The following is a 5,820-nucleotide window of genomic DNA, read 5'->3' as shown; positions in this document are numbered from 1 at the left end:
CATTCAGCAGGAACCCCAGGAATATACCCACAAAGTGGGGCACCAGTTTCTCTCAGTCTGCCATGTCGGGGTTAAATGTCAGGAAGTGCACAAGGCAGCTCCGGACTGATGTGTATTTCTATCTGGATGCTATAAACAGCATGGCAAGTCAGTGAATTCTGGGATATCTACTAAATGGCAAGTTGTCCAGTGAATGGTGCATGGTTAAACGGGCCAGAAATCAAACATGAGGGACACTACTGGGGGGGTGGTAAGTAGTAAATAAGGTTAATTTAGGAAGAGGCAGCGAGTGGACTCACCAGGTCTTGCTGCAAGAAACCCTTCAAAAAAACTCAACTCAATTCAGGCTTAGCAAAATCAAAAGGTTCAGCCCTTAATAAACTTAAGATTTATTTTCATTTACGAGTGCGATAGGAGTAACAACTGCATTAAACTATTTCAAAGTTTCCCTTTACTTTGTTTCTGAGGATCGCCAATTGGTGGACACTGGGAAGAGGTTTGAAAGAATTATGGGGCCGTGAGTTGGCAGTGGGTCGGATGAGGGGTTGTGGGGCTACTGTTATGAGGGATGAGGCTTAGGGAGTCCAACAAGTTTCAACAGAAAAAAGAAAAGGTCCCAGAGAAGCAAGGCAAGCCTCGTCAGCATGGCTTGGCACCGACCTCTCCCCAAAGGTTGCCCACATTGTGCTTCTGGGTCAATGAGCCCAGCTCTATCACCCCACCTGAAGCTAATATTTCCCCTTTGGAGTACTTTTCAGAGGAGGCAGGTTTGCGAGTCAGAGAATTTTCTGACTCGAGAGATCCACTTTGTAGCCAAAGTGTGGCCAGGTGCCCCCACCCTCTTGCAGTTTCTGATGGGGGTGTTAGAGTTGTCAAACCTCCGAACAACCTGATACATCTCAACACTACCCCTCCCAGTACACCCTCAGCAAACTGAGTTCATCCAAACCTCGTGTCTATAGCTGAACTCACACCAAATCCAATTCACCCTTCACCTTAAACTCAATGATCCAGAGTGGTTCCCAGGCTGCCACTGCTTTGGTTTCTTCATTAAGGCGGAAATGAATATGCTACAGAGCTCAGTAATCCTGGTGAGAGACAGGTAGAGATTGAAGATTGGTTTTGGTCTTGTATACCCCTGAACCATTAGGATCTAACCACCTTTTCACCCCCAACACCACATCAGCAGCAGAGCTCAGAATATGCTGGCTTTGTGAATGCAGTGTTTGACTTCAGTCAAGCCTCCTCAGCATTCTGCATCATTGAGGGAAGTCTCAGCATTGTTCCAGCTGGCTGTCACCGCCTGGAATAGAACAGTAGCTGCTGAGAGCAACCTTGATTATTTCAGGATTGCTACATGATACTCATTGTGTACTAAGCCTCCAAAAAATAGCTTTCAACAATAAAATCCGGCACTTACTACTGCAAAATCTACGTGGTCTTTGCAAGTGTCTGTGTGTGTGCGTGTTTGTGAGAATGTGTCTGTGTGTGTGTGTTTCTGTGAGGGTGTGTTCTTGAGTGTATGCATGTGTGTGCATGTGGCTGTGAGAGTGTGTACACGTCTGTGTGTGTGTATGTGTCTGTGAGTGCATTTGTGTAAGTCTGTGTCTGTGAGAATGTGTGTGTGTGTCTGTGAGTATGTGTGTGTGTGTGTCTGTGAGTATGTGTGTGTGTGTGTATGTGAGAGAGAGACAGAGACAGAGTGCGTTGGCCTAGATTCTGGTCTCCAAGTCTCTGAAGTCAAAGCTGAACCATTGGCCTGTGACTCAGAGGTGACATATTGCCTGTTGCAACATGGCCTGCTTCAAACTCTTGATTGGAAATTCCAGCCCCATTTTCAGAAGCAAGTTCTCTCAGCAGAAAATGTTCAGTCTGGATAACAAACTGTGAAGCTGGATTAACACAGCAGGGCAAGCAGCATCTCAGGGGCACAAAAGCTGACGTTTCAGGCCTAGACCCTTCATCAGAGAGGCTGTGCTTGGCCTGCTGTGTTCATCCAGCTTCACACTTTGTTATCTTGGATTCTCCAGCATCTGCAGTTCCCATTATCTCTGATCACAATTTCAGTCTGGATAACTTGGGTTCTAATTTAGTTGGTAATAGCAAAAGGTTGTGTCTGCAAACAACGGTCTGGAACCGCACATGTCCCTCTGTTTATCTGTCCACTTGCTTCCCCACCACACTCTTTCTCCTACTTTCAGTTCCTCTTACACTCCGTTTTACTCATGCCTTGCTTATACTTCCTGTAATTTTATTGGCTCTGACTCTCTCTGACATTCTAAATTTGTCTATGTATCACCCTCTCTCTGTCCCTTTTTCCATCTCTTTGTCTGAGTCCCTGTCAGCCATTCATTCCATTTTGTGCTCCCTGTCTTCAACATTGAGAAGCAAGTGTTCTGAAGCTTACATCCATCGTAGCCAGGGTTTAACATTTAAACCTGGTACAGTTGTCAATTGTAGCTGTAACTGGGCCTATTGTGGCCTTTGACTAACAAACGGAAAACCCGTGAACTGCCAACATTTCCAGCTCCGTTATTGTGGTTAAATTGACAGTGCGGCTCAGAGATATGAAATGTGTGAGACTTGGCAGCGATAATATTGCAAGTTTATTATCCTGTTCTTGGCTTCTCGGTCTTTGAGTAGCAAGTGAGATCTGTTGTATCTGAACTATATTATGGCTCATGATCTGAGAATGTCTTCAGTTTCAAATTCTGAAACCTGTTTTCACACTGGCCTCGTCACCTCCTCCGTTATCCAGTCCTACAACCCTCTGACATTTATCTCTGTGTCCCTGTTGTTCTTCTCTCCTTTGCATGTTGGGTTTCCATCATTGCACAGCTAGTATATGTGCCTTCAGCTTTCTGGGCTCTCAGCTCTAGAATTCCCTCTCTATCACTCTTGTGCTTCTCCCACTTCTTTTAAGATATTCTTAAAAACTGTATCTTTAACAAAGTTTACAGGCATCTGTCCATCCATCCTTATGCCGCCCAATGTCAAATCTTCTTCGACATCACCATGAAGCATCTTGGATGTCTTTACTAAATTAAATGTGCTATTTAAATGCAGCTTCTGCAATTATCACTCAGTGTGGAAGTTCTCCTGAAAGGACCTCCCTTTTCCCACAAAAAAACCCCACTGCAAATTTACACTGACACCTCCTTTATCTATCCCGACCAATTCCCAGAATGCCGCTGACCAACTCAAGATTCCAGCAATCCCATCAGGAACTAACCAAATTGAAGGAGTGGACGTGGGAAATTTTTACAAGAAATGAAGAAAAGTAGCAAAAATTTCTAACTGTGGTTTTAATTAATAGTGTGCTTTGGACAGTGGGTGAGCTGTACCTGACTTAGGGGTTCTAAGACGCAAATCACAGCCAATGAAACTGTAACCAGCTGAATAAATCAGCAGAAAGAGAAAGAGAGCGTTTCCACACAAACATTGTGTGTCTAATTTTACCTGGTGTCCAGGGAGCTTGCTGTTCAGAGCACAGCTATTTATCAGTTCCAATTTGAACACAGCATGCCTCCATTTGTCTTGGTTTATTTGCTATATCTGCCTGTTAAACTCAGAATCCCGATAGCGATAATCCAGTTGTTCAAAAACACACAATTTCACAGATTGAATGGGTCAAGGCATTGGTCTTTATCTTTCCTGGCAATGTAATATTTATGGGATAGTTTGTGATTGTGAGATTAGTGGACATTTGGCGACTGAGAGCAATGCAATGTTTTTTTGGGATAGTGATTCTGATAGAATGTATTGCAGCTGGGATATTTGGAAGTGGGACATTTTGAGACTGTGACCTGAAGTTTCATGCAAATGGAAAGCCTTTGTGCCATTACCAAAGTGGTGATGGAAGCCCTCATCCATGGCATTTCACTTTTTGCCAGGGGTGCATTGGAATATGGGCAGGTCTGAATGTGCACATCAGTGGTTCGTTTGTTAACGTGTAGGTGTCTCAGGCTGATCTGCTGTTCACTCGTGAAATATTCGGAACACAACCTATCTATCTTTGTTATGGTAGGAGTTGGTCTATGTCTGCCAGAGTTCTTTGGAGAATAAAGGAATCTATATGGATATGGTCCCATGACAGCATTTGTAGAGGTAGGTGCCCTTCAGGAGAGGTCATGTGCCCTTTGGGATTGTTGAAAGTAGACATGAATGTGCGTAGAGAGTGTGAGATATGATGTGTGTGAGACTTGACAGCAATAATATTGCAGGTTTATTATCCTGCTCTTTGCTTCTCGGTCCTCGAGTAGCAAGTGAGATCTGTGGTATCTGAACTATATTATGGCTCATGGTCTGAGAATGTCTTTCAAATTCTGAAACCTGGTGGAAATTCTGAAACCTGAAAAATGATGGAAACCCAACATTAATTGGAACTGTCAGGAGAACTGTTAGGATGGCTGTAAGTGGAGTGGTCAAGCTTGCAGCTAAAATTACCCTATGCATCTGAAGAAAAAGAACTGTCCGCATTGTTAAAAAGAAGAGTTTGTTGTTTCACTCTGTTGACATATGTCACCATAACCAGATTAGTGCTACATGTTGGAATTCACAACCTTTCATTATCACAGCAGTGTGAATGTCAGTTCACATATTTGATAATAGCTCGAAGCAGTTAAACTTTTTTTTGAACTGGGTCTATGATTTCCAATGCATTTTTATGAGGGATAAAAAATGTTAAATGTAGTGAGCAAAATCCTCAATAGACACTGAAAAAACTTTATTAATATCAACATAGGATAGCAAATGTGATTCCCCTGTTCAAGAAGCGGAGTAGAGACAACCCTGGTAATTATAGACCAGTGAGCCTTACCTCAGTTGTTGGTAAAGTGTTGGAAAAGGTTATAAGGGATAGGATTTATAATCATCTAGAAAAGAATAAATTGATTAGGGATAGTCAGTACGGTTTTGTGAAGGGAAGGTCGTGCCTCACAAACCTTATTGAGCTCTTTGAGAAGGTGACCAAACAGGTAGATGAGAGTAAACCGGTTGATGTGGAGTATATGGATTTCGGCAAGGCGTTCGATAAGGTTCCCCACAATAGGCTATTGTACAAAATGCGGAGGAATGGAATTATGGGAGATATAGCAGTTTGGATCGGAAATTGGCTTGCTGAAAGAAGACAGAGGGTGGTAGTTGATGGGAAATGTTCATCCTAGAGACCAGTTACTAGTGGTGTACCAGAAGGGTCGATGTTGGGTCCACTGCTGTTTGTCATTTTTATAAATGACCTGGATGAGGGCGTAGAAGGATGGGTTAGTAAATTTGCAGACGACACCAAGGTCAGTGGAGTTGTGGATAGTGACGAAGGATGCTGTAGGTTGCAGAGAGACATAGATAAGCTGCAGAGCTGGGCTGAGAGGTGGCAAATGGAGTTTAATGCAGACAAGTGTGAGGTGATGCGCTTTGGTAGGAGTAACCGGAAGGCAAAGTACTGGGCTAATGGTAGGATTCTTAGCAGTGTAGATGAGCAGAGAGATCTCGGTGTCCATGTACACAGATCCTTGAAAGTTGCCACCCAGGTTGACAGGGCTGTTAAGAAGGCATACAGTGTTTTAGCTTTTATTAATAGAGGGATCAAGTTCCGGAACCAAGAGGTTATGGTGAAGCTGTACAAAACTCTGGTGCGGCCGCACTTGGAGTATTGTGTACAGTTCTGGTCACTGCATTAGAAGAAGGATGTGGAAGGTTTGGAAAGGGTGCAGAGGAGATTTACTAGGATGTTGCCTGGTATGGAGGGAAGGTCTTACGAGGAAAGGCTGAGGGACTTGAGGCTGTTTTCATTAGAGAGAAGAAGGTTGAGAGGTGACTTAA

Source organism: Stegostoma tigrinum, chromosome 40 (genome assembly GCF_030684315.1).
Source record: "Stegostoma tigrinum isolate sSteTig4 chromosome 40, sSteTig4.hap1, whole genome shotgun sequence".
Lineage (NCBI taxonomy): Eukaryota > Metazoa > Chordata > Chondrichthyes > Orectolobiformes > Stegostomatidae > Stegostoma > Stegostoma tigrinum.
Note: the sequence above shows the minus strand (reverse complement) of the source record.